At 36.8% G+C, this 20,442-nt stretch overlaps 1 long non-coding RNA gene across 3 annotated transcripts in view; it reads left to right on the plus strand.

Annotated features, from left to right (window-relative positions):
* Nucleotides 1-11,086: 11,086 nt before the first annotated feature.
* LOC144334443 (uncharacterized) overlaps nucleotides 11,087-20,442 on the plus strand; it is a 143,604-nt gene continuing 134,248 nt past the window's right edge. For 2 of the 3 annotated variants that reach the window (XR_013404252.1, XR_013404251.1), the window contains exon 1: nucleotides 11,201-11,280. This is a non-coding gene — a long non-coding RNA (uncharacterized LOC144334443). Of the gene's footprint in view, nucleotides 11,281-20,442 lie in introns of all 3 variants that reach the window. The other variant, XR_013404253.1, reaches the window with a different exon arrangement.

The following is a 20,442-nucleotide window of genomic DNA, read 5'->3' on the forward strand; positions in this document are numbered from 1 at the left end:
ATTATTAGGATTATTAATAGAGCTGGTGTTAATTTGGTGAATAATTGAGTATGATGGGGTGGTAATACATATGATCTATAGGATCTCTCTCTCTCTCTTCATTGTTATATACTACTAATACAAGGTGGTAAAAAACTCTCTCTATATATATTATTCTCCTTTTGCCACTGTAAAAGAGTTTGGTCTAGACAGATATACGTGTGTGTGTGTGTGTGTGTGTGTGTGTGTGTGTGTGTGTGTGTGTGTGTGTGGAGAGAGATCCTATATCCTATAGATTTTATTTTTCTGAAGAACCCTTAATAAAACATAAAATATTCTGTAGTTAAATATCCAGGGAGCTTATAACAATGCAGATATGGGGGACTCACTTTATTTCTGGGATGGAAGCTAAGAATCTATATTTTTACCAGGTACCCCTTCCAAATGATCCTAATACATACAAAGTTTGAAGACCACTGTGCTAGAACAATAACAGCATTGTGTGGAGCTCATTCTGTATGAATCAAGTATTAGGTTTATTTTCCTTTATAAGCTTATGCCATCCTTAGATTAATTTTATGAGGTAGGCAATGTTAATAGACCTTTAAATCACCTGAAGATATTTAGGTAGATAAGCTAACACCTTCAACCTAATTAGGATTTTCCAACTGTTCAAATCAAGACCTTCTACATAACTACTAAATGTCAGAGCTTCCTGGAACTTCTATAAGGCATACAAATTGGTGAAATCTCACAAGACCGTGCTCAAAACTTTTAAACTTTTACCTAGTCAGAGCTGGTTCCACTCCAGAAAGACTCCTGAAGGATTTAAACCTTTTATTGCTCAATGTAAATGATACGTTTCTTTTTCTTTCTTTCTTTCTTTTTTTTTTTTTTTTTGGGGGGGGGGGGGACGGAGTCTCGCTCTGTCGCCCAGGCTGGAGTGCAGTGGCTGGATCTCAGCTCACTGCAAGCTCCGCCTCCCGGGTTCACGCCATTCTCCTGCCTCAGCCTCCCGAGTAGCTGGGACTACAGGCGCCCGCCACCTCGCCCGGCTACTCTTTTGTATTTTTTTAGTAGAGACGGGGTTTCACCATTTTAGCCAGGATGGTCTCGATCTCCTGACCTCGTGATCTGCCCGTCTCGACCTCCCAAAGTGCTGGGATTACAGGCTTGAGCCATGGCGCCCGGCCGTAAATGATAATTTTCAATGTATTTATTGTACCATTTTTTTCTTGCAGTTAGAAGAATCCCAATGGATCAACTAAAACAATCTTATAGTTTTATAGATTAAGGAAAGACTTAGAAAGGTTTAAACTCATTTAAATCATTTAAACAGTATCGTTTGTTTAAAATATCGATAAAATGATACTAACTTAATTTTTTTCTTGAAACAGTTTAACATACATTCTCATGAGCTTGCTTCCTGCATTGAAGCCGCCTTATCTGAAAGCTTGGTAGTGTGTCATTTTCTATTTATGAACCTTAATAAATGGTGTAAAACTTAGGATAAATAAAGACTTTACAAGTTAGTTCACATATTTCTGAATTGGAAAAACTTCACTGATTGTTATTATTTTTATGCAGAAATAGAGACTAGTCTGCTTTTAGGGACACTTTAAATGTTCTGTCTGCATCAACTCTGAAAAATTCCAGTAGTATCTTTTAATGGCTGTGATAATCACAGTGTTTCATCTCATTCCACACAAGAGGAAATTATTATGAAGTAATTGATCATCTCAAATGCAGTCAAGGCAAAAAGATTAACTATTAATCAAGAATCTTAGTGATTAGATGGGCTCAAAGGAACAGAGTGATTGCAACATCCATTTGAAGTGTGAGAACTGATTCTAGAAAAATCAGAGCACCCCAGGATTGGTTCTAAAAGCGTCCTTTGGGCACAGTTGGCCTTGTTTAAAACTAGGAAAGATACAAAATCTTTTATCCCAGACTATTTCTCAAGCTTTGCATTTGTCAGAATCACCTGAAGGTCTTGTTAAAGTACAGATAGCTGGGAGCTCCATTTCCAGAGTTTCTTACTCAGTAGATCTGGGATAAGGCTTGATAACTTACTTTTCTAATAAATTCCTAGCTGGTGATGCTGCTACTAGCTTGGGAACCACAGTTTGGGAACTACTGCCCTAGTAAACATGCTGCCCTAAAAGAAAAGGAAAACAATTCATAATTTTTCTATTCCTCAAACTAGTATGCCATATTTTAAAAAGAATGAACACGATGACAATAATTAACACTATTGAGATTTACTTGGCACTTATTCTTGGTCCTGTGCAATAGGTCATTTAATTATCTCAAGAATCCTCCTAGGTAAGTATTTTTATGGCCTCCATTTCAAAGGTGAGAAAACTGAACAGAAGAGTGGTTAAGTAAATACCCTGAAGTTACATGAATAATCAAAGACAGAGCTAAAATTTGGATCCAGGCACTCTGACTCCGGAGCACAGGCTTGACACATGATCTATACATACACTTCTCAAATAGAAATTTTTAATCGTGTCAATAAAACAAGCATTAGGGTCAGATATACTTGAATGAAACCCAAACTTCACAACACTTTTACAAACTATAAGTGACAGACATACTGTTTTTTTAATTTGTATTTTCTTTATCAGTCAAATGGGGCTAATAACACTTATTTTTGTAGGAATGTTAAAAAATAAAATCAAATAATGTATATAAACACTTAGATAAAGGTATAGCATGTATGAGTGGTCTACAAATTGGAACCATTATTTGCTCATATCAACCGTAACTCCAGACACATCGAGATTTAACTTCCCAATTTATGATTTACTATTCATACATCCATTCAATTTTCACATGTTAAATAATTATTATCAAACAAACATTGATATTTTTCAAGAGATAAAGGAAAACATTATAAATGTATAAACTAGTAGCATTCTGTAACACTAGTGATGAACTGGATTCAAATGAAGACCAGACAACTGATAGGTAGACTATGTTTGCCAGTTCAGGTTTGAGGATTTCTATTGGAGTTCTATTCATTTTGCCTACCCATTTCAAGTGACAGCTCAGGACCTGTGTATCCAGTCTTTTAGGACAAATGCCTTTTCGAATTTTGGTATTGCAGAGAAATAGGCAGTGTAACCTATTGAACAGTTGCCTCAACCTTTGAAGTGCTGAATCCATCTGCACAGAGAGTTTTTACTTGACTCCTTTGGCTGCAGTAAATTTTCCATATGGTTCACTGCAGCACTGCAGATGTAGTGCTACCAAGTGTGTGATTCATATCTGCAGATAGTATGGAGAGATTTCCATAGCAACGGGCCACTAAAAAATGAGAAAATGAGGAGTCAATGTTACATAACAGGATTTTTAAAATTGTTTTGTTTTTGTTCTTTTGCTGAAAGGGCAACTGGTTTGTATTTCTCAAGAATTTTAATGAGATAATATACTGAATTTAATAATTACATTAAAAATTAATTTCCCCTGTAGATCATGCCACAAAAAAGGAACACAGACTCTCAAAAGTACCTGAACTTTTGTTTCTCAGTTAATTGAATTTCAGGTTGGGATCTCTATCTTGTCCACGTTATAAGTGCAGCAATTTGCTTTATAAGTAATCTATAAGGGACAAGAAAATGATTTGTTATAGAATCTACTAAGATTCATTATATATATATATCCATCCATATTAGAATCCAGGCACTTAAATGAAAAACAGCCTCTATCTTCGAGGAGCTCCAAGCCTATTAAGGAAGAAAGAAACACAAGCAAATATATTCAACATTGATAGATACTGTGTTATGGGCAGCAGCAGGACTGCTCCTATTGGTTGGTTATATACGAGGCCAATTTTATGGATCAACCCTCCTGCTGAAATATCCTAAAAAATTCTGGATAAGATATTAAAAATAAGTGTAAAGTATTAATAAGCTTTCAGGGAAGTGAGCAGTTCTCAGATCAGGCACTGATAAAGAATAGAAACTCAAAGAACTAACTGCTATTCTTAGTGCTCTGCAGCTGGCGTTCACTCTAAGGACAATTGCCAAACCATGTAAGCTTGCATTTCGGTTTTCATGGACTCATGGAGTGAAAGAGACAGGAAACCAAGCCTGATGTCTGCCAAAGACAGGAAACCAAGTAGATTTCTATGGCAAAACTAGGTTCTCAGGAGTCTAAGGACCTTTTCAGTATAAGGATGAGCCAAAACAAAACTAATAAAATCTTTCTTAGTGTACTGAAGAAACAATTGTCTTTTAATAACAATGAAATGAGCTCCAAATGAAAAATGCCAGTGTGAAAATTGAGAAACCTAACATAGTACTTGCCAAGATTTTCAGTATATAATCTCACCATCTGGTTCAAAAGAAACACAGCCACATTTTTAAATCAGAGTGGTCCAGTATTGGCAAAACTTGGCAAATCAAAGGCAAATCAAATTCGGCAGTATTCACCTTTTCCCAGGTCTCGAATAACTTTCATGCATAAAACTCTAAGAAAAATAAGCTTATGAAAATGAACTAAATTCACTAGGAAATGAGGTTCTGTGAATAAGAACGAGCATTAAAGAACAGCAAACAAAGTTTTATAAAATCGTCACATAATAAAATAATCAGATCCAAATTATAAAATAACTCTCTAATATGCTTAAAGAAAAAAAGTTTAAAAACAAGTATAGTGAATAAGGAATAGAATCAATGACCATATTGGGAATAGTTTAAATAGCACAGGTGACTTCGTAGCATATTATAGAGAGAAGAATAAAAAACTAGTAAAGTAGAATATGGTTCTAAAGAAATGATCTGAAACTAGTATGAAGCAATGAGATGGAATATTTAAAAGGGAAACAAGGAGTCATGGATGTTGGAGTAAGACAATCCAACATATGTATCATCAGGGTTCCAAGAGGAGAAAAGGGAGGAACAGAAGCAATATTGGAATGAGTTTAGGCTGAGAATTTTCCAGCAGAAATAAAAGACCAATCCACATTTTTTAAGTCCAATAAATCACAAGTAGGACTTTTAAAAAGTCTGGCACATTATATTTAAACCAAAGTCAATAAAGAAAAAGAAAGCATTTTAAAAGCAGGCAAGCAGAAATGATAGACTACTTCCAAAGCAGTAATACAAGAAGAGTTGATTTTGCAGAAGCAACCACAGAAGCTAGAATAGTATGTTCAATGTATTGAGAGAAAATAACTGTTGGCCTAGAATTCTACACTCATTAGAAGTATGTCTGAAAAACAAGACTGGAACAAAGAAATTTTCAGACAAAACTTAAGGAGTTTACCAGCAATAACTCTCTATAAAAAAATTCTTAAGGATATATTTAAGGCAGAAGAAAATTCTTCTCAAATGTAACTGCAAGAAACAAAAGCAAAGTAGTAAATTTGTGACTAAGTCTAAACAAGCACTGGTTATAAAGTATAATAAAGGCTGGGCACGGTGGCTCATGCCTGTGATCCTAGCACTTTGGGAGGCTGAGGCAGGTAGATCACCTGAGGTCAGGAATTTGAGACTAGGCTGGCCAACATGACAAAACCCCATCTCTACTAAAAATACAAGAAATTAGCTGGGTGTGGTGGTGGGCACCTGTAATCTCAGCTACTTGGGAGACTAAGGCAGAAGACATTGCAGCGAACCGAGATTGCACCACTTCACTCCACCCTGGGTGAAAGAGCGAGACTCCATCTCAAAGAAAAAAAAAGAAAAAAAGTACAATAAAATATTGGGAATTCGAAAATAAAGGTGAAGTACATGATAATAATATATAATTTGGAGAAATTGTGAATGGAATTAAGGTGTTTCATGGCTTTTGTATTTCTTAGCAGGTGAAAAAAACCTGATTAATTTTAAACTTTGAGAAGTATATGTCTTCTAATTACTACACTAACCATTTCAAATACAAAGTAGAAATACAACACATTACTTCCAAATTAAAACAGGGACTAAAATAAGAAAAAAATACAATTCAAGAGAAACCAAAAAGTGTGAGAAAAAAGAAAATCATTCAGGTCAGATAAGTACAAGCACAAAATAGAATAGTAGAAATAAATCCAAAATATATAAAAAATTGTTATTCTCTATAATTGAACAAAATATTACAGTTCAAAGCAAAAAATTGTCAGAGTGGATTAAAACAATCCAAGTGCAAGCATGTATTAGATAATGATTGCTACATAAAAACTGCCCAAAAACATAGTGGCTAAAAACAACATACATTTTTACTTTACAGTTTCTGTGGGCCAAGAATCTGAGAATGTCTTTCCAGGTGGTTCTTGGTCAGGGTCTCTCACAAGACTTCAATCCATGTGTTGACAGGGCCGCAGTCATCTCAATGCTGGACTGTGAATGAATCCTTTTTGAAGCTCACTCTAGTGGTTTTTTGGAAGGCCTCAGAAGATCTTCTTCCAGCTTACTCAAGTGAAACTCTCACAGTGCTATCTTACCATAGACAGCTGGCTTTCCCTAGGGCAAGCAATCCAAAAGAGAGTAAGAGAGACCACTTAAAGCACAAGTCACAGTCTTTTTATAACCTAATCACTTCCTTCATATTTAGTTCATTAGAAATGAGTCAGTTTAAGTCCAGTCTATATTCAAGGAAAGGATATTACATAAGAGAGGTAAATCAGGAGGCAGAGATCATTGGAGGTTGCCTACCTGCATGATTTTTTTTAACAGGACACATCTAAAACATAAGGAAATAGAAATAATGAAAAAAGGCAAACCAGAAAGGAAACTAATGCAATTATAGTAAAATCAGGTAAAGTAGACATTAATACAAAAAACATTACCAAAGGTAGGGAATTAATTTATAATGATAAAAAGTTAATTATAACAGGAAGATGAAAAATATTAAAGTCTTGTTAAATGACATCACAGCCTCAAAATATATAATGCAAAACTTGATGAACCTACAAAGAAAAACAGACAAATCTCCAATCATTATAGACAGAAGAGTTAATAGATATTTGAGTCATGTAATTAACAAACTTGATTAGCAGACATACATTCAAAACTGTAAATAGCTGCCTTAAACTCATGGGAAAGGTTTACAAAATATGTGATACTTGTATACTGAAAACCAGAAAATATTGGTCAATTACATTTTTTGAAAAATCTAATTAAATGGAGAAATATACCAGGTTTGTATATTAAAAACTAAATATTGTTAAAATAATAATTTTCCCCAAATTCAACTATAGATTAAATATAAGCCCAATTAAAATCCCAGCAGTTGTTTTTGGTAAAAGTTGAGTTGTTTCTAAAATATATATGAAAATTCAATGGATGTAGAACTGCTAAAACACATTTTTAAAAGAAAAACTTATTTTTACGCTAATCTATTTCAAGAATTAGTAGAAAGCTTCAGTAATTGAGACAGTGTGGTATTATCTAACATAAGAATAGAAATATGGATCAATGGAACCAAACAAAGTTCAGAAATATAACCACATGTCAATTGATTTTTGACAAAGTTGCTAATGTTATTTAATTTGGAAAGTAAAGGGTTTTTTTGGTTTTTTTTTGAGACGTAGTCTCGCTCTGTCGCCCAGGCTGGAGTGCAGTGGCTGGATCTCAGCTGACTGCAAGCTCCGCCTCCCGGGTTTATGCCATTCTCCTGCCTCAGCCTCCCGAGTAGCTGGGACTACATTAGCTGGGACTACAGGCGCCCGCCACCTCGCCCGGCTAGTTTTTGTTTTGTTTTGTTTTGTTTTGTTTTGTATTTTTTAGTAGAGACGGGGTTTCACCGTGTTAGACAGGAAGGTCTTGATCTCCTGACCTCGTGATCCGCCCGTCTCGGCCTCCCAAAGTGCTGGGATTACAGGCTTGAGACACCGCGCCCGGCCGGAAAGTAAAGATTTTTTCAACAAATGGAACGCAAATAGTCATAGCAACTTTATTCATAGTAACCAAATTAAACACTGAAAACCACCCAAATGCTCATCAATAGATGAATTGACAAATAAAATGTGATATGTCCATACAATGGAATACTATTTAGCAATAAAAAGGAACACAGATGATTTTTAAGAAGAATATACAAAGTGAAAGAGGCTGGACTCAAATAAGTACATATTATATAAAATCAGAGAAAGCTAGTACACAATGCCTGTGAAGATAGACCAACAAGACACGTTCAATTTCACATTGCTATATTTAAACAGCTCATGAAATTAAAGGCTTCAGTTTTTGTTTTATTTTGGAAAAATATGTTTAAGTTTTTGTTGAAAGATGAGGATTAGTTAAAAGCATGTAAAAAGAGCAATGTGCCTCCAAAATCCTCCTCCCCATCTCTGTGCAGACAGATTGCCATACCTTCCCCAGCATGGTGGGAGGGGTGTTTATAACTGCATAGGTGAAGATGAATCACTGCACTAGGATTAAGAGAAAAGTCTACATGTTGAGCAGTGAGACTATCAACTGTCTTTCCTCTGAACAGTAAGAGAAACTGGCTCACTAAAAAATGTCTACAGATGCTAATATTTGGAGGCTTTCCAGAAAACATTTGAGTCTCTGCCTTATTACCCCACATATCACATACACCAAGGTGCAAATCAATTATTTAAGGCCTCCCTTTTAAATCTAAATGAATGGTCAAGAAACCCTATGCATGTGTGAAATTACAGGTACTAAAATAAAAGTTGGAAAAATGAACATAAAATGCACTTGTAGGAGACATACAAAATTAGAAGAACAAGAAAGCTTAAAATAAAAACTGTAATTGACACTTCAGAGACACAAGGAAGTTATCGAATCCACTAAAAAATCGTATCAGTATCCAAAAAGACACTAAGAGATTAAGAGAAAGCTTTTGGAAATTTAAAATGAAACAAATAAAATAATTACATAGACAGATTGAAAGAAAAAGCTGGATAAATGTCCAAGAAAGAACTAACAAATAGACGGAAAACAGGTGGAAAAAATAGAAGTCAATTGGAGGTTCATTCTAAGAGGTTCAAAATGCAAGAGAGTTCTACGTAGAAGCCTAGAGACACTAGAGGTGAGGACTGGGGGAAAAAAACAGTTAAGGAAAGTTAAAGTTTCCCAGTAATCAAGGACATGTATTTCCAGATTAAAAGAGCCCATCAAGTACCTAACACTGCAAAAGATGAAAGATCACCGGTAAGGCACATAGATCATTGTGAAATTCCAGAACATCTGGAATAAAGAACAAATTTGAGAGAGAGAGAGAGAGAGAGAGAGAGAGAGAGAGAGAGAGTGTGTGTGTGAGAGAGAGAGAGACAGACAATCAAGCTAGAAGGCAATGGAGCCTTCCTGAAGACCAGTTATTTCCATCAAGAATCCTACATTTAGTCGCTCAGTTAAATTATATAGTAAAATACAGGCATTGTCAGACATGCATTATCTCCTATGCACCTGTTATTATAAAACAATCAGAATATTAGTAAAAATGAAGGAATAAATTAAGAAAGGAAGGAGTTCAGAAAATGGAGTCCTCATTGACTATTAGGGATGCTGTGTTAGTTTGCTAGGGCTGCCGTAACAAAATAACACACACTGGGTAACTTAACAGAAATATCTTTTATCACAGTTCTGGAGGTGGGAAGTCCTCAAGATGCCAGCAGGGTTGGCATCCTCGAAGCCCCTCTTCTTGCATCTTCACTTGGCTGTCCCTTTAAGCATAGCGGCCCTGGTGTCTGCTTGTATGTGTTTATCTCCTCTTGGAAGGAAACCAGTGCGATTGGACTAAGGCCAGTCTTGTAGTCTCATTTTAATTTAATTACTTCTTGAAAGATGCTATCTTCAAATAATGTCATATATTGAAGAATCTGGGGTTAGGGCTTCAACATATGAATTTTTGGTGAGCACAATTCAGTCCATAACAAAGGCCTAAAGAGGGAAGCAGTCCTGAGTAAGGCTAGAGGACAAGGAGTTTGCAAGGATGTAGAGAAAAAGTAGAGAGATTATTGATTGCGTTTGCTATCAAGAGGTGATTGACTCTCTTATGGGAGAGTTTGAGAAAAAGCAGTAATAGGGACATCATTTTTAAACAAATCATTAAACAGTTAACTTCAGGGAACTAAATGTGTACAAAATAGTCAAACTACATAGTTCAGCTATAAATTATATTTACATTGTTACAATAAAAAATAAATGATGGTTTAATTAAAAATTGTATAGTATAACTATTTTGGGAAGATGAAAAATATTGGGAAATTGGGTAGTAGTGCAAAAATGAAGTCTTTATCTTCCATAGTAGAAAGATAATAGATGTTTAAAATGGTAAAATGAGTGATAACATAGTCATGTTGTTTAGAAATACGAAGGTATACAATAGGAGAATCAATGAAAAGTTTTGAAAATGAAATCTACTAGGGATGAGGATTCAGTGGTAGGAGTGACAGGAAATAGGACTATGTGCATATCTTTGTTTGATAAAATGAATTTAATGTGGATGGTTAGAACAATATTACATTGCTTTCTTTATTTTAGATAAGATTAATGCATACTTATTGTAAAAAATTTGAAAAATAAAGGTGCCAAAAGAAAGTATTTCATCGTTAATGTGGTTAATGCACATACATGTGGCACTTGCTGTTTTATAATCTTTATTACTTAAAAGCATATGGTGATTTTATCATGACATTGCTTTTTATATATTTTTTTAAAAAATAAAAATGCAAAGAAATCTAAAGAAGAAAAATACCAACTCTCCTGGAAAAGACAGGAAGTGACATTGAACTGGTTCTTAACATATAATAATAAAATGATTGAGCTCTTTCTGAGTCAGTCAATTCACTAACTGCTTTACATACATCATATCATTTAGTTCTCATAATAAATCTGAAATTTCAATGATAAATCTCACTTGTACAGAGTAGGAAACTACGGCTTAGCAAGATTTTTGTTCAAGGTCATTTGGCTAATAAATGACAGTGCTAGAACTTTAAATACCACAACCACCTGGTAAAAAGTGCTGTGGGTGTTGGTCTGGAATACACCCAGATAACCAGCCTCCCTGACTCCAAGGCCTGGGTCGTTAACCTCTTCACCATATTCAGTAGCTGGGTAAGTGAAGGAGGAGGGGAGGATATTGCTGACAGAATAAACTATATATATAGAATAGAAGAATGAGGACTTCAGGCGTGGTTGGAGCCTGACATTTCTTTTTCCTGTGTGGATATCATGGTATTTGTGGACAGGGATTTGGCTGAAAAGTTTAGTTGAGGTAACAATAAGGAGTACCTTGCCTAACGTGGACTTCCATCAACAGGCCTCTGGTTGTCAGACAGGGATATCCATACCAGTGAGGATCATCAATATGAAAGGCGTCATCAGTCTTAACCAGTTGGTAAGTAATTTAAAACATTAATTCTATATGAAAACAAATATAAATATATCATGGGGTAGAATGGAAAACTTACGAATTTTTAAGTTGAAGCCGAAGACTTCAAAGTTTTTATTTTTATTATTTTTTATTTTTTTGCTTTTGGTTAGCTTTTATGACAGTCTCCTGGATCTCAAGGGTCTAGGTTTGATTCTCTCTCATTAGGAGCTCTTTATTGGAAAGTTTTAAAGTAGTAATCTATGAACAATAAGAATCTGATTGAGAATAACATGATTGATCAGATTTGTTTAAAATGTTATTTCCCTCTAAGGAAATATCATGATGCCTAACCATAATAACAACAAAAATGTAGTCACAGCTTTTCTTTTACAGACCCTAGAGTGAAAATATATTAAATTTCACTGATGGTGTTGATTTAGGAAGAATATTAATGAGTGACAGGGATAGAAATAAAAAAAATCTCCAAATCCATATTACTGTAATATAAACTGACCTGTCTCAGAATATTTCTTGGCACTGTTAGCCTGTTTTCCCAATATTAAAATAATCAGTTCACCTGGAGACAAGAATTACATGGAGAACTTCAGACAAAATTCATCAGCATACTGATTTTATCTCTACTCACAAACAAATTCTGGCAACCTATAGAAGCTGCTCTAAACTGTACCTTATGAAATAGCAAAGGAAGTTGTCTGTTGTAGTTAGATTTCTAGAGGGAAAAAGATAAGATTAAAACCTGACAGCTTGTAAATGCAGTGTAGTATTCTGGATTGGATCTTAGAACACAAAAAGAACACTAGTGGAGAACTGGTGAAATTCAAATACAGCCAGGAATTTAACTAATAGTAATTAACCAGTGTAGGTTTCTTAGTTTTGACAAATGTATATGGTAATATTAGTGTTAGCTGAAAGTGGGTGAAAGATATATGGAAACTCTGTGCTCTATCTTTGCAACATTTTTGTGAATCAAATTATTCCAAAATAAAACATTTATTAAAAATATTTAAAAACCATTGACTTCAATGTTATGAAAACAGAAATATTTGTTGATTTGATACCAGGTCCCCAAATAATTTTTAAAACTATTGCAAGTTATGTTTAAAATTTCAAAAATTTTCACCTTCTTGCTTAGAGTATCATGAATGCCTTGTTCCTTCAATGTTAAGAACTTTGTCATATTTACTCAGTAGCTGATCTATTTCCATCAAGATATTTTAAGTTTGATATTCATTTTTAAATTCCCATTCTACTACGTTTGGCAGTTAAAAATGTTTAAGAGGTCTGAGTATCTCTAATCTGTACTCCAGATAATGGGTTTGCATCCTTTCCTCCTGCCATAAAACACGTGCAATTATGATAGGAAAGCAGTGGCAAGGTGTTTTCTGCCTGTTGTATATTGCCAGGGAGTAAGGATGCCAGGGAAGGTAACTAGGTTGTTCTTGCTCAGAGGGCAAGTGCCGGACAATGACACTGCAGAGGCCCATCCAGTGCACAAAGGTATGGTCTCCATGCCGTACTTTCTAGTCTGCCTTTTTTTGGGTAATTTATTCTTCAGTAATTGCTTATTCATTGACTTTTTCTGTAATTACTTTTTTTTTTTTTTTCAATTTGTTCATCAGCTTTTCTGATTGCCAAACAATGTGCTTTAAGTGGTAGGCTGACTCTGTGATGAATGATTATAAATGCACATATTATTTTCTCTTAAACATTTTTAAAAGCTAATTTATCCACAACTTCCTGTTTGAACATTGCAGTCATTTAAATAGATTTAGGAAAAGGCAAACTCTATAACAACCTTTAGTTAAAGATGCATTTGGGACTTAAAAACTTCAAGGGAATTAATCGCTAATTCACCTTGAAAGTATTCTGACAAATATCCTCTCTTTTGCTTCCATGACTACAAAATTCTGCTGTTTTCAGATTAACCTAGGATAAAATGATTGTGTGCTTTATAAATTTTAGAACACTCCTGCAAAGGAGTTGGTATTTCTTAAGATAAGGAAATGGAGGACTAGAAAGGCAAGTAACTACACACAGAAAATTTAGGGAAGATCATTAACTATTGGGTACCATGATCACTACCTGGGCGATGGGATTAATCGTACTCCAAACCTTAGCATCATGCAATATACCCATGAAACAAACCTGCACATGTACCCTGTTGTATCACTTCATTTTCTCACTGCTAGAAAGACATACCCGAGACCGGGTAATTTATAAAGAAAAGAGGTTTAATTGATTCACAGTTCCCCATGGCTGGAGAGGGCTCAGGAACCTTACAATCATGGCAGAAGGGGAAGAGGCAAGTCTTACATGGTGGCAGGTGAGCGAGAGTGACCAAGAACAGGGACAACTGCCTTATAAAACCATCAGATCTTGTGAGAACTCACTCACTATCATGAGGACAGCATGGGGGAAAATGCTCCCAGGATCCATTCACCTCAACACCTAGGGATTCCAATTCAATATGAGATTTGGGTGGGGACACAAGGCTTAACCATATTGCCTCTGAATCTAACATAAAATGAAAGTTTAAATGATTTTAAAAAACCAAATAAATTTAGGAAAGATCAGGCATGAAACTTTGTATAGGAGGTGCCTCTCAGCAGTGTGGATAGTGAGGTATAAAGATAGAGGTAATATCTCTCCCGACTTCTGGAATTTCAACTTTACTAATAGCACATATTAATTTAACAATCAAATATTTTCGTAAAGCAAAATAAAATTACCTAATGATTGTGATTTTCTTGTTTCTTATGATGTTTGATCTGTATACAATGGAATAATTTGTGGGTGTCTTTGCTTCCCAAATTATTTCCTGATTTCTGTCAATTGAATATTCAGTTCAGTCAATACTCCTTTGAATCAATTTTCTGATTTTCCTCTACCAGATTAGCCATCTAATATATCATTATTTTTCAATAATATTCAGACAAGAATATTTATTAAATACCTACTCTGTGCCCAGAATTGTGGAAGGCGCAGAATGGTGGTAGGAATACAAACTGACAATCAGCCAGGTGAAGTGACTCAGGCCTGTAATACCAGAACTTGGGAGGCTGAGGCAAGAGGATCTCTTGAGCTCAGGAGTTTGAGACCAGTCTGGGCAACATAGTGTAACCCCCATCTCTACAAAAAATTAGAAATTAGCTGGATATGGTGCTGTGTACTTGTGGTCCCAGCTACTTGGGAGGCTGAGGTGACAGAATAGTTTGAGCTCCAGAGGTCAAGGCTGTAGTGAGCCACGATTGTGCCACTGCACTGCAGCCTGGGCGACAGAGCAAGGCATTGTCTCAAAAAAAAAAAAAAAAAAAAAAAAACCGCTCGAAGCCTAATAATGGGTAATGTTTATTGAGTACTTATATGCTGGAGAGTATTTTCAAAGCCTTACATGAATTACCTTATTTTATTTCTCACAATAACCCAATGAAGAAAACTATTATAATCTACCATTATATACTATATATTGTACACTATTTATTATATTGTTAAATGATATAGCATAACATTTAATATTATAGGATTGATAGATTATAATGATATGCAATATCAAATATATTAGATATTGTACATCATTTTATAGATAAGGAAATTAAATTTTTATGAATTAATTAAATAAAATTTAATTTCCTTATCTATGAAATTTTGAGACAGAGTCTCTCTCTGTTGCCCAGGCTGGGGTGCAGTGGTGTGATCTCGGCTCACTGTAACCTTCATCTGCATGGCTCAAGTGATCTTCCCACCTCAGCCTCCCAAGTAGCTGGGACTATAGGCATGTGCCAGTCTGCCTGGCTAATTTTTGTATGCACATATTTTTGATAGAGATGGGGCTTTGCCATGTTGCCCAGGCTGGTCTCAAACTCCTGGGCTCAAGTGATCCACCAGCCTTGGCCTCCCAAAGTGCTGGGAGTACAGGTGTGAGCTACAGTGCCTGACTGGAAATTAAGTTTTAGAGAAATTAAGGAAATTGCCCAAGGTCAGATTGCTGATAAGTGACAGACAGGATTTGAATCCAGCATGTTAGACTCCAGAGCTTAATTGCTTAATTTTTTAAATGGCTTTCTGAGGGATTTATTACATAGCTGGAGAGAGACAAGACACATACACCACACCCCAAAACCCCACCAAAAGCCGTACAAAATAGTACTGGGCAAAAGTCATAGTTTATGATTAGCCCCATGTCTGTCACTTCAAAGGCATGCATTTTAGGGTGTGGAATAGACTAAATAAGTGCCAAAGAGCATGGATCAGGGCCTCAGTGCTGTAGGAATTCAGGTAAGATCAATGAGATGTAGTGTTGCTAAGAAAGGCTTTGTGAAAAAGGTGGATTTTCAGGCTGGAGCATGGCAATATTTAAATAGGAAAGTCCAAAAAAGCATGAGCAAAGACCAAAGGTAACAGTGAGTCGTGGATGTATCTCCAACAGGTAGCAGATCATTTGGCTTACACAATGAGTCCATGCTGAGAAAGGTGAGAAATGTCAGAGAGGACAGGAAAGCCCTGAGACTGGTACCTTGGAAGCTTGACTCAGCAGGCTAGATTTAATGTGAGTGATGGTAATAATGGTGACAATAACAATAAACAATAAACGAGCTTTACAGTTGGCCCTGTGCTTTCAAAGACATAATCTTAATATATGTGTTTGTAGAATATTAATGTGGCAGAAAATGGATTGCAGTAGAGAATGCTTAGATTCAGTGAGGCTCATTAGGACATTACTATTAGCCAGAAGTGCAAAAAGGAGAGTTTGAGCTAGGGTCCGGGTAATTAAGGGGACCTGGAGGATGTAATAGCTATTAAATGTCTACTGTGTGCCAAAGACATTAAATATGCTGTGTTAATGTTCAAAAGAATTATATGTTATATATGGTATTCTGACATGAGCTCAAGGCCTGGTTCTAACACTTACCAATTGTGTGACATTAGATAAGCTATTTAAATGTTCACTGCCTCATGTTGAGCATCTATCAAATGCCAGCATTGGGCTAAGTCTAGGAAAAGAATGGTGAAATAAACAGTCACTGTCCTTGTACTTATGAAACTTACAGTCTATGAGGAAGACTGATATTAATATGTAAATATATAGTTTTCCATTGGTGCATTAAAAGTTACCACCAATTTAGTGGCTTAAAACCATCAATCGGTCACTTAAAAAAATCCCAGTAGTTTATTTCTCACAGCTCTGTAGTTCTGAAGTCCAGACTGGCTCAGCTTGTTTCTGTGCTCCTGGTTTCTCAAGACAGGAATCAAGGTATCTGTTACCTCGGCTCTTATTGGATGGCTTTGGGAAGAATTGGCTTCTGAGCTCATTGAGATTGTTGGCAGAATCTAGTTCCTTGTGGTTGTGGGACTGAGGGGCCCCTGTTTTCTTATTGGCTGTCCACTGGGGGCCTCCCTTAACTCTGGCAGGACTCTCTCCAGTCTGAGCACCCAGGCCCCTGTATCTCAGAGGCAGCACAGCAGGCCAAATCCTTCTCACACTTGGAATCTCTGACTTCTCTTTGTACCACAGCTCTCTGTCATCCTCCTTTACTTCCATCTAGAGAGTGTTCTTTCCTTTTAAGAACTCCTGACTAGATTGGATCCACCTAGATAACTCAGGATACACGGTGTATTTTAAAGTCCATAACCTTAATTCCAACTGCTAAGTCCCTTTTACCATGTAACATAACATATCACAAATTCCAGACATTAGAACATCTCACAGTGGGGGAGGGAAGGGGTGTGTGTGTGTGTGTGTGTGTGTGTGTGTGTGTGTGTGTAAGGGATGGAGGACATTATTCAGCTTACCAAAACTTCCAAAACATATCACAAATATGCTTAATTATCTTTATTTCCATAGCCCCAAACCAGTCTTTCACATGGACTGTTACCATAGACCAAATTAGTCTTTCATTTAGACTATTACCATGGACTTCTAAACAGTTTATCTGCTGTCGTTCTTGCCCCTTTCTAATCCCTTCTCAAGGGGCAACCAGAGTGATCCTCTAAAATATGTTGCTTAGGTCCTGTCTCTCTACAGCTTCCGTTGTTCTGACAGCCAAGTTCCTCATTCTGACCACACAGACTTGTGAGACTGACATCTTTTTTCTTCTTTAGCCTTTATTTATTTATTTATTTATTTATTTATTTATTTTTATTATTATACTTTAAGTTCTAGGGTACATGTGCATAACGTGCAGGTTTGTTACATATGTATACTTGTGTCATGTTGGTGTGCTGCACCCATCAACTTGTCAGCACCCATCAACTCATTATTTACATCAGGTATAACTCCCAATGCAATCCCTCCCCCTCCCCCCATAATAGGCCCCAGCGTGTGATGTTCCCCTTCCCGAGTCCAAGTGATCTCATTGTTCAGTTCCCACCTATGAGTGAGAACTTGCGGTGTTTGGTTTTCTGTTCTTGTGATAGTTTGCTGAGAATGATGGTTTCCAGCTGCATCCATGTCCCTACAAAGGACACAAACTCATATTTTTTCATGGCTGCATAGTATTCCATGGTGTATACGTGCCACATTTTCTTTTTTTTTTTTTTTTTTTGAGACAGAGTCTCGCTTTGTCGCCCAGGCTGGAGTGCAGTGGCGGTATCTCAGCTCACTGCAAGCTCCGCCTCCCGGGTCTACACCATTCTTCTGCCTCAGCCTCCCAAGTAGCTGGGACTACAGGCTCCCGCCACCTTGCCTAGCTAGTTTTTTGTATTTTTTTAGTAGAGACGGAGTTTCACCGTGTTAGCCAGGCTGGTCTCGATCTCCTGACCTCGTGATCCGCCCGTCTCGGCCTCCCAAAGTGCTAGGATTACAGGCTTGAACCACCGCGCCCGGCCCCCACATGCCACATTTTCTTAATCCAGTCAGTCACTGATGGACATTGGGTTGATTCCAAGTCTTTGCTATTGTGAATAGTGCCGCAATGAACATACCTGTGCATGTGTCTTTATAGCAGCATGATTTATAATCCTTTGGGTATATACCCAGTAATGGGATGGCTGGGTCATATGGTACTTCTAGTTCTAGATCCTTGAGGAATCGCCATACTGTTTTCCATAATGGTTGAACTAGTTTACAATCCCACCAACAGTGTAAAAGTGTTCCTATTTCTCCACATCCTCTTTTTTTTGTTTCACTCTACCTTCACTTCATCAGGCTGAAGTAACAATAACATACTTGTAGTTTCTTGTATAGACCAGTATTTTCTCACTCCTGAGTCTTTGCCCATCTAGAATTCTATGTCCATAGTGCTTCCTCCACTACCCTACCTCTTCCCAACAACCTAGTTTTAGCTTTTTCCTTTCTTTTTCCATCAGTTCTGAGCTTAGAAATCTTTCTGTTGACATCTCATTAGAAATTGGTCCCCACATGTTTCATATAGCATACTCTCCCCTTTCATAATATCGATTTGTAATGATAACATAATTAAACACAGCACTTAATTTATACCAGGCATTGCTCTAAAAACTTTTTTTGTTTTGTTTTGTTTTTTTGAGGCGGAGTCTCGCTGTGTCGCCCAGCCTGGAGTGCAGTGGCCAGATCTCAGCTCACTGCAAGCTCCGCCTCCCGGGTTTACGCCATTCTCCTGCCTCAGCCTCGCGAGTAGCTGGGACTACAGGCGCCCACCACCTCGCCCGGCTAGTTTTTTGTATTTTTTTAGTAGAGACGGGGTTTCACCGGTTAAGCCAGGATGGTCTCGATCTCCTGACCTCGTGATCCGCCTGTTTCAGCCTCCCAAAGTGCTGGGATTACAGGCTTCAGCCACCGCGCCCAGCCTAAAAACTTTAAATATAGTAACTCATTTAATTTTCTCAAGAATCTTATGTGGTAAGTACTATTATTACCTTCATTTTACAAGTGAAGAAACTGAAGCACAGAGTTGTTAAATACCTTGTCCTAAATGACAGGTAATAGGTAGAAGAACCAAAAGAATCCAGCTCCATAGTCTACCCTCCTAACTAATAGGTAACATTGCTATTACCTCTAATGAGGTACGCATGTGTTTTCTTATGGTGGTTGGCAGAATAACGTCCTCCAAAAGAAGTCCATGCTCCAATCCCAAAACCTGTGAATGTCACAAAGCATGACAAAATGAATTTTGTAGATGCAATTAAGGTTATCACTCAGCTGGCTTTAAGGAAAAGTATACTTAATTATCCAGGCAAGTCCAGAGAATTTTGTCCAGCTGAAAGCTAAGAGATGCAAGGGAAAAGGAAATCAGAGAGATTCAAGGAATGAGGGAGACTGGAGTCATGATTATTGGAGGGTCCATTTGGAAAGCATATGAAGAAGGAATGCTGTCTTCAGGAGCAAAGACTGGCCACCAAAATTAACAAGGAAACTGTGACCTCAGTCCTAACTACAAGGAACTGAACTCAGCCAACACTTTAAATGAACTTAGAAAAGGATTCATCCCCAAAGCCTCTAGAAGAAAACATTCCTGCCAACACCTTCATTTTAGTCTTATGAGACTCTAAGCTGAGAACTAGCTGAGTCGTGTTATACCCAGACTTCTGACCTTCAAAACTGTAAGGTAATACATAATTGGGTGTTGTTTTAAGCTGCATCATTTGTTTTGATTTGCTATATTAGCCATAGAAAACTAATACAGAGGTTAAATAATCAGGGCTTAGTTATGACTGGAAGTGGGAGAAATGAAGAAATGGGGAGTGCTAATAATAAAGATTAGCATTGAAAAACTTGGATGTCATTATTTAGTCAACAGAATTTGGGGGGAAATTCAGTTGAGGGAAGGATTTAGAGCTCAGAAGTTCTTTGTTAAATATAGTTTGAAATATGTAAACCTGGTAGTCAGATATATCAGTTTAGAGCTCATAGACAGGTCCTGGGTTTAGAACATGCATTTAGGAGTCACTGACATGCAGCATCATTGCTTAATCTATAAACCTGACAGTAGTACTAGTTATGGTGAAGGGTTGCTATGAGACACAAATGGCATGATGTGTATACAGTACCAGAGCAGTGCCTAGAATTTGATAAGTGCCCAATAAATGTTTGGTATTATGATTTCAAACTTATTTATGAGGAAACTGATGCTCAGAAAGTTTCAGAAACTTGCCAATGTGTCTGGAAAATGGTGGAGCCAAGACTTCAACCTAGATCTGCCCATTATGCAGTTTGTTCTCTTTCTCCTGTGCCATAGGAGATAGTAAGTC

The sequence above is a fragment of the Macaca mulatta genome, chromosome 14 (assembly GCF_049350105.2).
Source record: "Macaca mulatta isolate MMU2019108-1 chromosome 14, T2T-MMU8v2.0, whole genome shotgun sequence".
Taxonomy (NCBI): Eukaryota; Metazoa; Chordata; class Mammalia; order Primates; family Cercopithecidae; genus Macaca; species Macaca mulatta.